Source organism: Anomalospiza imberbis, chromosome 6 (assembly GCF_031753505.1).
Source record: "Anomalospiza imberbis isolate Cuckoo-Finch-1a 21T00152 chromosome 6, ASM3175350v1, whole genome shotgun sequence".
In the NCBI taxonomy this organism is placed as follows: Eukaryota; Metazoa; Chordata; class Aves; order Passeriformes; family Viduidae; genus Anomalospiza; species Anomalospiza imberbis.
In genome coordinates, this window is record NC_089686.1 from 22,983,894 (window position 1) to 22,995,216 (window position 11,323).

The following is an 11,323-nucleotide window of genomic DNA, read 5'->3' on the forward strand; positions in this document are numbered from 1 at the left end:
TGGACAGTCAGTGTAAAACTGTCCAGAATGTGGCTATGGCAAAGGCTGTTCTTTGATCCACAGGAGGCAGGTTTTGAGTGCACCTTGATTTGCCTAGAGCTGGGCTTTTATGAACAGCTGATGAAGATACCTCAGGAGAGAGCAACAGAATGGGAGAGGGTTTGGACACTTGGTCTTTCTGAGCAGGAATAAGAGAGCATCCCTTTCCTTGCCTTGTCCAAACACATCCTTTTCTCTTGAACTGGCCATGATGTTAATGAATTCCTGCCACTTACGAACAAATAAGCATCTGTAAGTGAGACAAGTGTCTCCTGGTGGGAAGATGGGCAGAGCCTTCACAATGCTTCTCTGGGCTGGGCTGGACTGGACCCATATTGTCTCCTCACAGACAGTGAGAGCCCTCTGCCATTTCTCTGGTGAGAGATGTGATCCCCCTACCCAAAGCAGCAGAAACCAACAGTATGGCTCCACCAGCATTTGCTTACAGCTTTGTGGGAAGTGACCTGGGCACCTGCTGCAGGCACAACATGGGGAGCTGATTTCCTGCTACCCCTGCCCAGGCTCCCCCTTCTATGAGGGGGAGCTTCAGGAGTCAGTCTCCTAATCTCTTTGCTTGACTTAGGTGACTAAATTTACACTGTCAATAACATTCCCTCACTTTCTCTCTGGGATCATTTTGTTTTCTTTGATCTTAATCACAGGAGCTGTGAAATCACTGTCAGTAGCACTGGAAAAACTCACCAATGTTAGGCTACTGCCATACAAGCAGCTTGATGGAGAAAGGATGGTTCCAGAGGTTCTTAGGGGAAGGACAGGACCAACCTTGTACTTGTCCTTTGTAAATTACAGCAGGCAATGCTGAAGGGAGGCTTGTTCTCCCAGGACAGAGTCGCTGCAGGAACTCGGAAGCCTGTGCTCAGTGTGATCTCGACTGTGGAGAAATGGTTTCAAAGCAGCAAGGTGCAGTTCAGCAAGGACAAATGCAAATGTCAAGCGAAGCGAGCTGTAGGTAGAAGATCTGGGGAATAACCGATGGGGCAGCAGCATAGCAGGCAAAAATCCAGGCGTTGCAGAGCACTGAAAACTGAAGCTTTGCCAGCAGCAAAGGGGTCAGGTATTGACTTGGAGTTCTGGGGCAAGGCAGAGGAGACAACTGCCTTGTGCTGCCTATGCAGGACCCTTTCAGAGTCCTAGGCCAAGAAGTGGAGTAGTCTGGAAGAAAATAATACAAAGGATAAACACACAAAAATATTGCCCTAAAAGAAAGGAGTGAAGTTGTGCCCATTTAGCCTAGAAAAGAGAAGTCTTGGGGGTGGGAAGTGGGTGGTGAGGAAGGAACAGCCTTTCATATGTTGTAATGGAAAGGGTGGCCAGCTGGTTTCTGTGCAGCCAAAGCAGGGTAAGAAGCAACAGGCTCCAACTGCAGCAGGAAAGGTGAAGGTCTGATATTCGAAGCAAGATGAGGTTAGGAGGACCATGGGATGGGAAATTCAGAAAAGTTATTCAAGCCCCTTTATACGAAGTGGCTGGGAAGAAACCTCTCTCAAAAGAAATCCAAGTTGAATCCTGCCTCTGTGGGATGGATTATGTTATGAGTTATGTTCCCAGGGTTTAAATAAGGAAAAAAAAGAAAAAAAGAAAAAAAGAAAAAAAGAAAAAAAGAAAAAAGAAAAAAAGAAAAAAAAGAAAAAAAAAAGAAAAATTTAAAAAAAGAAAAAAAAAAAAAGAAAAAAAGAAAAAAAGAAAAAAAGAAAAAAAGAAAAAAGAAAAAAAAAGAAAAAAAGAAAAAAAGTGCTACAAGGATGGGTTCCTCAGAACCAAGAGAGCACATGGGGTATTTTTCAACCAGCTTTGCTTCAAATCCTCTTTCCCTATATCCCACCTGTGCAACCAGCTTCCTCAGCACAGGTGGGTGCTGGAGTTTCTTCGTAAACCTGCTGCTCCAGTGCTCTCGCCTGCAGCAGGCTTATGACAGCAACATTCAAACCAGCATCTCAGCCCATCCACCTCACTCATATCGTTTGCACAGCCATTCAGTGCACAGTGCTATTTAAAAATCCAGCCTAGAGCAGTTACCAACTTCAGCCTCCTGTAAACCACCGAGGTTGTTTCTGCTTCACATGTAGCATTTTATGCAAATAATTTCTTGCAATATTTGGACAATTGAAATTACTTGTTTATAATTCTTCACATGAGTTTGAAGACTTTTGCAGAAATCAGTGCTGAGAATGGCCATGTTGAACAAAGTCCCTGCTCTCTACCAGATGCTTCTGCCATGTCCCACTCTGCCAGCACCTGTTGTCCTGTCTGCAAAGTGTGCAGCTTCCCCAGTCTCTGTCACCAGGGCTATTTCATCTTGATTGAGCTGAATGTGAGAGTGAGGTTGTGCCAGGAGAGCTGAAGCATAGTCCCACCAAATTCATTCTACTTGGCACAGAGAAAACACCAACACTTTCAGTCCTTACTGGGTGCAACCAGCCAAGGTACAAGAAACAGGTACTTTACATCCAGAATGTCTGATAAATAACAAGGGCTGTAAGTCAAGCCCTCAAAATTATGGAAATCCCAAAATTAAATCCCTAAAGCACACTGCATTTATGCCCTCATGCTGTGTAACATGCCGTGCTCTGTAGCTGCATGATCCACTAGAGTTTATTCCCTGGGATGGCCATGTTACCTTCATCATGTCTTGCAGTCAGCATGCTCCAACATCCTGCTTTTCCTTTTCTTCACAGACTTCTTCTAATGCTCGGCACTTCAGCACTGAGTGAGTGCTTAGGGTTACTTATGAAGCTGTTTTCTCAGGCACCTTTTCAGATCCAGAGCTGATGATGAGGGGATGGAGTTATACCTATTTAACAGGTGCAAAATAAGAGACAAAGGAGATTTAGGTCATAAGTACTCATTCATTTTGGATACACATTTTGAACCAACTAGTATCTAAATTTTTTTATGGTTTTGGCACTATACAGCACTTAGTTTAGTCAAACACCATATCCTGGTGTCTGTGACTGCATCTGCAAATCTTTAGCACTTCTGTAAAGCAGCTTGGGAAATGAGGAAGACGTGGCTGTTCCTGTGAAAGCTCTTGCTTATGTGGCTCACCAACTCACAGAGTAACTTCAAGGCAGGGGTAGACACAGACCAAGCTCTCCAGGGAGGCATCAGCTGTCTACCCAAGAGAACCACCTTTCTTTCTGCAGTCTCTTGCTTCACCAACTTGATAGGATTTTCCCAGCCCTACTAAGAAAGGAGGCAGCCTAGCTGTCCAGCTTATTGCTCCCTCCAGCCAAGGTCCAGCCTGGGTGCTGAAGAGGTGGCAGTCCAAGGCAAAATGCAGCAAGTGATCATGTGCACAAGACAGCTGAAGCTAGGCTGCCCAGGCAAACCCATTTCTGGCAATTTCTAGGTCTTTGGTACTTGGCTTTGCCACTTTTGTGTGGGGATTTTTTGACTGTCATTAGTAATGCTTTTAATGTTTGGGGTTTTTTTGTTTGTTTGTTTGTTTTGTTTTGTTTGTTTTTTTTTTTTTTTTTTTGTCCATATTTTAAAAGAAGGAAACTGTAGAAAGAAAATGCCAAATGTGCTGCTAGCTTTCCAGATATGGACACCAAGCTCCAGGTAGATGGGTCCATCTGACCCCACTGGAGACGAAGAGCAAGCTTGGCTAGAGCTGAAGTGTTGAGAGAAGGTTGGCAGGGTCAGACCTCCTGCACAAAGGGGAGTTTCAGTCTCAAGACACAGATTATTTTAGAGTTCACCCCAGGCTATTTTGACTGGATGAACCACATTCTCCTTCTCCTGTCCTTTACAGATCAACTGGTTGTGTATATAGTTGAGCAGCCTCTAATCTGTTCCTGGCAAGGACTTAGCAGCTCATAAGCAAGTACTCTTACATGTACACTTACAAGAGTCTCCAGGTCAGCAGATCTCAAACCCTGGTAGAGTACATCCCTTCAAGGCCAAACTTCCTCTCACTGCTGTCTTCACAGGCCTTGTCTGCATTCTGGGATCAGTCAAAAATTAACCAGATCACCCAGCTGCACTTGGGACACTGCAAAGGTTCAGCTACCAGACGCCCCCCAGTCAACCAGGGTTTCTTTGCTTCCGCTGCCTGGGCTGAGCCCAGCAGTTGAACTATCCAAGCGCATGGACGTGCTGTGTGGAGGGTGCAGATGTTGTCTGACGGTTTGACTCATCTCGGTGGCAGTCTCGTTCGGTGATGATGGGGAAGGCCCAAAGAGGAAGGGCAGTGACCCGTTTAACCAGAAGGGCTGATCCACCCAGGGGTAGACTTACTGGTGATGGCAAGGGGCCATGGGCCCAGTTTCCTTTGTGCTTCCCAGTGTGTGCACTTCCAGGCAATACAGGAGCAGGAGAGGAAGACGTGGCTGTTCGGCCCAGCCACAGTGGCAACAGGACTCAACCTTGGGACTCTGCTACTGCTGCAGTGAATCCAACTGTAGAAACCAAGTAGCAAATATTGTACTCCCAGGGGATGAACAATGCCTGATGGAGGATTTGATGTTTACAGGGCTTTGGTTGAAGCCATGATCCATGGCATGGGGGTGGATGGTGTTTCTTAAATTAATATATGACTCTTGAGAGTATTACATTGCTGCTTTATGACTCCATTCAGAGGAAAATGTCCTTCAACACCACCCATCACCACAAAAGATGTTCAAAACTCCCAAGGATTGAGTATAGCTTATTTAGGGCATGTTCTTGCAGACAGACTCTGAGACACCTACCTCAGCAGGAGATGGCTGTGAACAACATTCATGCTAGTACTGTACTTTCACCCCAATGGGATCTGCTTCACTTTTGGATTATGGGGGTGTGTACACCGGTTTTCCCTTCTCTCCATCCCATTTGGGAGGAACAAGAGCTTCCCAAATCCTTCAGCTCACGCAGCATTCTTGGAGGAGGTGTTCAGCACAAACAGCAGCACTGACAGGCTCACATGCAGTGAACTTGTGCCCAGGCATGTGTGGTGCTTGTACAAGCAGTGCTGGAGCCCAGCACGTCGGAGGCAGCGTGGGGGAGGACAGGCAGCATGGGGCAGAGTGGCTGTGCAGGAGGGGACAGAGGAGCTGTGCAGAAGGTACACTTGGTGCCTGTGCAAGTAGCGCTGAATGGCAGAACCACACCGACAGAGTTACCAAAATACACAAATGGGTATCAGCCCCATTGGCCGGAGAGTGCACTGGCACGTGCTGTCACACCCTGGCACACACAGCTCTCGCCTGCTGCCAGCTCTCTGGGAGACAACCCAGAGTCCCAGAGCAGGTTGCTGAGGGAGGCAGCGGCAGGGCTGAGCCCCTGACCCAAACCTGGTCCGTTCCCCAGAGCCTCCAGCCAGGGCTCTTCAATGCCTTTTTGAGAGAAACACAAGGAAGGAGGCCCATGGTCAAACACCCAAACACCGAGGGAGGACTTGCTTAGTGCTGGCTATTTCAGAGCGCTTGTAAAGTCCCACAGGTTTCCCCAGGGGGCTCAGAGCAATAGATGGAGGGAGGGAGAGGGAGCAGTTCTAGATGATCACCAATCCTGTGCTTTCTACCCTTGCATTTTGGAACCCTGGCAAGAGAGATGCTCTGTAATCAACCTCCCAGGACATGGCTACTTTTCCTACAGCTTTGTATGTGGCTGCCAACACCACTGCCCAGACACAGGTGACCTGCAGCCTCCCATGGCACCTCATCCTTCATATTGCTTCGGAGGCGGGATGAGGGAGATGTGCTACACCCTAAGCCATGCCAGCAGTGATGGTGCAAGGCCTTGATTTGAAGACTTGGTCCTCCTGGTGTCATGAATAATGCCAAAATTGGTTTCAAAGAAGGGACAGGAAAATAAAAACTCCTTGCCACCATTCTTTATCTGAATGCCAAAGTAGATGTCCAAGAATCATGCCATCTTTTATCTTATTTAAGCCAACATTTTTTACTTCAGCTTTGGGTATCCTTGTTTTTCATATCAATACCTGATCCTTTGTGAGCCATCTGAAACTGTTGGCCAGCAGGGCATCTTGTCCACCTGCAGAAACCAGTTTGCTGGCTCTGTGAGAAGTGTGTCGGTTTATCAGTGTGAAATGAGTTGTCTTTCCATTTCTTTGAACATCTTGTGAGGGGGTGAGCAGAGGAACAGACTTATCTCTAAGCCAGGAATTGCTCTGCACATCTGTATCATGCGGCATTTCACTAGTTTCCACTCCAAACTAGTGGGACTTTTAGTCCCTGCATAGGGAAATTTTCCTGCAGCCCTAATTTAGGTCAGCACCCATCTTTGGATGTCTACTGATTTCACAGCAGGGAAGACAGAAGCAAACACAGTAGCCCAGGGAAGCTTCCCCCCATCTACCATGGCATTACAGTTATAAAGGATGGATGTACTCTTCTTCATCCCATTCCTCATGCAGCCTTCCTCCTTTCCCCTCTGCTGCACAGTGAGAGGGACCCACCAGGTAACTCTGTCTTGAATTTGGAGCACAGCCTTGAACCCTTTGACACTCACATCTAAACCACCCAGGTGCCAACTGGCACTTAGGCACACTCCAGAGCATGGCTGGGAGAAAGGCAGAGCTGCTGCTACCCCAGCATGTGAACTCAGCTGCCAAGCAGTGTGGGACCTTGCAGCCGCAGCAGATGGTTGCTGTCAGATGAAGAAATGTGCTGCTCCAAAGTCCTGCCTGAATGAGGCTCCATGTCACGCAGGGTACACTGGCTGCTTGCATTGCTCCTAAAACTTGTGCACATGATCCAGTAACCTGCAGGTTTTCAACAGACAGCGGAACAGGTGCCTACATCCACTTTGCAGACACGGAGAACACCTTTCACCTGCAGCTGAGGGGGTTTGTTTGGACCAATGAGTCTGGCTTTGCCAGCCTGTTACACTGGCTGCATGGGGTGCCATCATGCTGCCCGGTCATACAGCAGTGCCAGCATGCAGCACCTGACTACCTTAGCCACACATACATTACCTGCTGTCTGGAGCTAGAGAGTGAATCAGGTCACTGCCTCCAGGGAAGTTCTGCACAGAAGAAAAGGGATGCCTCACTTGGCAAACACCTGCAAAATGCAGCAGTGCCTCTGCTTGGCACCCACGGAGTTTGCCTCTGTCACAGAAGTCAGTAGCCCACATACTGAGAGGCACTTGCCAATACCCACACATTAGCTCTAGCGCAAACCCCCTCTTGCTGCTTGTCTGGTCACCAAGCATTCAGCACCACCTTGACATGAGCTGTCAGTAGCCATTTTGTCCTCAGCCAGAAACTACATGTTAGCCTGCTAGTGGCTCCATTGGATTTGGGAGCCCGCAGGCCTGCAGCACAGCCTTGCTGCCCAGTTCTTTCTGACAACCCCATGACATTTCGGCACAAGCAGATGTCTAGCAAATCCAACCAGCCCAGATGATGCTGCTGGAATTGGGGCCATGGCAAAGCAGAGGCAGGAACTGCAGTGTCAGGAGTCAGGACTTCCCCTGACAGTGTCACAGATGACAACTCAGCAAGTTCATTCTGCAGAAACTAGATAACATCAGTACAAGGTAGTGGTTACTGGTAAACGATCCTGTTCCTGAAGCTTCATCTCAGACATGACAGGCTGCAGTGAAACCCCTTTTGTCAAGCAGACCCAAACTCTGCTTTTGCTGAAACCCACGTGGGCTTCTGGAAGTAGCTTCATGCTGGTATTTCCTAGGAGCTCCAGGTCACAATGCTGGGAGCCAGGACTGGAGAAGTCCATCACCTTGCTAATACAGGGCCTTTTTGTCTTGCAGAGTCCCTTGAACTAGACAGGGATGCAGAGCTGTCAGTCTTACCCACAAGTGACCCACCTTCTTCCTTGAGCAGCAAAAGCTTTTCCTTCTCCTCAGGGCCTAACCTTTCTCCAATCCCCATGGCACTCCACTTGAACTCTGCACAAGCACAGCAGGACACAGGACTGGAGAGAAGAAAAGTCTTTCCTTCCTTCCTTCTTGGAAGTGGCTGAAGTTCAATAAACCTCTTGGCAGATGTTCTTAATCAGCATTAAGGCCATCCTAGTACAACTGGGCTGACTGCCTGCCCCTGGGTATGCTTTGCTCACAAAGATATTTTCAGCCCAGGCAGTCATACTACTGCCTGCTCTACCAAATATGTCTCTGGGCTGAAGTCTACTTGAGTTGGTTACTCCACTTAAAAAAAACCAAACCAAAGAAAACCTACTTTAACTCCACAGCAAGGCATCTGGAGGAGGGTTTTTCACCACCAAATTAGCCCATCACCTTAGCTAATTGGGAATAACTTCTTGCTGACCCTGACAGACAAAACCAAAGGCTCAGCGTCATTAAGCTCTCTCATCCCACAACCACATGCTGCATCTTCAGCCTAAACTCAGCCCCAGGTGATGCATGGGCTGCAATGCCTGGCCTTTGTGAGCTGATCTGTGTCTCCCTGCCAGCCTCAGCACCAGTTCCTTCACCACCTTCTCCCCAAGTGTGTGGTAAGGAGCTGAAATATCTGTGCTGGACAGGAGACCCAGCTGCATGCAGGCAGAACCACTGAGGCTGTCACGGGTGCCAAGGCTTGGGGAAGCATCACAGGCACTGGCTGTGCCTGGAATTACAACTCAGTTGCAGTGGAGGAGTTAGCCTGAGCTGACAGGTGCTCCCAAGGCTTCTGCTCCTGGGGATTCAGATGCAGAGAAAAGGCAAACTCCAGCTGTTATGTCATGGGTTCCAGCCCTTCCTGGTGGCCCTGACCAGCAAGACCTCCTGGCTGCAGGGAACTGTCTTTTCCTCATATGGGAAGTGTTGCTGACAGAGCTGCTGACAGCAAGCTCCCTGCCCGTGGGGCTGGCTACACCTCTGACAGCTGCTGCCCTGCCTGCCTCCATCACCCACCTGGGAGATGACCCTGGCCACCCTACGAGCTGCATGGTGTGGGGAGACTCATGCGCTTAACCAGGGACAGGTGACCCACCCAGCTCTGCCCACAGAGCAGTTTCCTGAGCCCAGCAGGAGCATGATGCCTCCTCACAAGCACGGGATACACATGGACCCATTCCCTTTGATTGTGCCTACCCCCCATTCCACCCTCTTGCTTTCCCCCCACCATTTCAATTTCCAGCAACCAGTGACCACAAATAAGCAAAAGGTGTGCAAAGCCACGGGGAGCCAGGTGATGCTTCCAGGCTCAGGGAAGCAGCAGCTGGTTTTTCTCATTTCTCTGTGAGCATCCTTGCAGCACAGCTCTCCCTGGCTCCTGTCCTGTGCCCAGCCATGGGCCGTGCTGGTGCCAGTAATGCTCAGTAGAGTCTGGCACCCATGGTAATCAAAGCAGTTTCCATGACTCTTGGTATAAATCAAGGCTGGGGATTTCTGGGGCTTGTTTTCCAGCAAGTTGAGTAGAAGAACCAATAAGGACAAAGACAAATGAATACCTGTTGCCCTTGGCTCAAAATGAAACAAGAGAGACAGGTCACTGGTAAAGGTTAGTTAATACCACTTACCACAGAGTTAGGGAGTCACCCTCAGCTGCTAACAAGAAGGGCAGAGGAGGCAATTTTTCATAGACAATGTGAGAACAATACTATGAAAACTGCAAAGTAATGACCCCCAAGCATCCTCTGCTGCAAGGCAAGGGAGGGAGGGGCTGGATGCACTGTCCCCAGGACTGCACACATACCTTGCCTACAAGGGAATGGAGGCACTGGGTTGGGAGAGGATGAGAAGGAAAGGAAGAGGGCCACAATGAAGCTTTGTTGGCCTGCTCAGTCTCTTCAGGTTGAGCTGATTGCAGGAGAGAGGGGAGAGGAGCTGGCAAGACACTTCTGGGGAAACAGAGTTCTGGCTGCCTGACACTTATTAGAGGTCCAGCAAGAAGAAGAGAATCAGGCATGCAGTGTAGAACACTCACACCAAACTACTGTAGCTGGACTCCCAGCCTGTTTATCCCTCACTGCCCCAGGCCTGGTCATTTTGGGCAAAGTGGTACCTACCTTTCCTTAGGAGTGAAGAGGATAGGATGGCTTTGCAGAGGGAACTGGGGTAATATGTGAAGGGCATCAGAGAGCTGTTACAAGCATCTAAACAATGGAAAAGTAATGCAGCTCACCTGCCTGGGATCAGGAAAAATATGGTATCATCACTCTGGGGACAGCTCTGGCCTGAACTACTAGTGAGTGTGAGAAGGAGCACAAGAGTTATGACCTGAATGTGGATCTCATAAAACAGAAGATGGGCGTGTCCGGGAGGAGGCTTGCTGGCACCCTGGAAATTCCTGCTGCTGGTCCTGGTTGTTAAGTTACCTCAGGTACCTCAGAAGCAGAGAGGCCTGCAGGTTGCCAAGTTAGCTCACATGTTTATAAAGAACCATCTGATGGAACCATGGGATGGCACCACGAACCAGAGAATGACAGAAAGGTTTGAATTGAACAGGATCTTTAAAGGTCATCTAGTTTCAACCCCCTGCCACGCACAGGGACTCCTTCACTAGACCGGGTTGCTCAGAGCCCTATCCAACCTGGCCATGAAGACTTCCAGTGATGGGGCATTCATCGCTTCCCTGGACAACCTGTTCCAGTGCCTCACTGCCATAATTTTAAAATGCTCTTACATACAATCCAAATCCTCTTTCAGTTTAAAACTGTTGCTCCCTGTCCTAGCACCACAAGCTTACCCAGAGACCTTTAGGTACTGGAAAGGTGCTCTGAGGTCCCCCCAGAGCCTCCTCTTCTCCCGGCTAACAGCCCCGGTTCTCGCTGCCTTCTCTCACAGCGCAGATGCTCCAGCCCCCTGCCTGTTGCTGCGGGCCCGCGCCAGGCCCGCTCTGAGAGCTGCCCGCCGGCCCGGAGGCGGTCAGTGCTCGGGGCGCTCTCCCAAGCCGCGGGGCAGAGCGGCCGCTGCGGGCCCCGCACCGGGCCGTGACCGGGCGGGAGCGGCGCCGGCACCGTCCGCCCGCTCGGCCCGGCCCGGCCCGGCCCGGCCCGGCCCCGCCGCTCCCGCGGCCGCGCGGCGCCTCCTGCCGGCGGCCCCGGCTCCGCAGCTCTGCCCGCGCCCGGGGAGCGGCGGGGCCGGGGCGGCGGCGGGCGGTGTGAGGAGCGAGGCCACGGGAGCGGCACGGGGGGCTCGGGGAGAGGGAGCCGATGCCCGCGCACTGCCGCATCCCGCCCGCCGACGGGCTCCTGCGCGCCTGTCTCCATTCGCCTCGTGTGCGGGTCTGGGTGGGCACGGGAGAGCCTCAGGCTGGAGCAGTCCGCGAGCGAGACTAGAGCTGTGTGCCAGCAGCGACTGCCGTCCTCAGGGCTCCTGCGCCCAGGGCCAGCGACTGCGGCTCTACAACCAG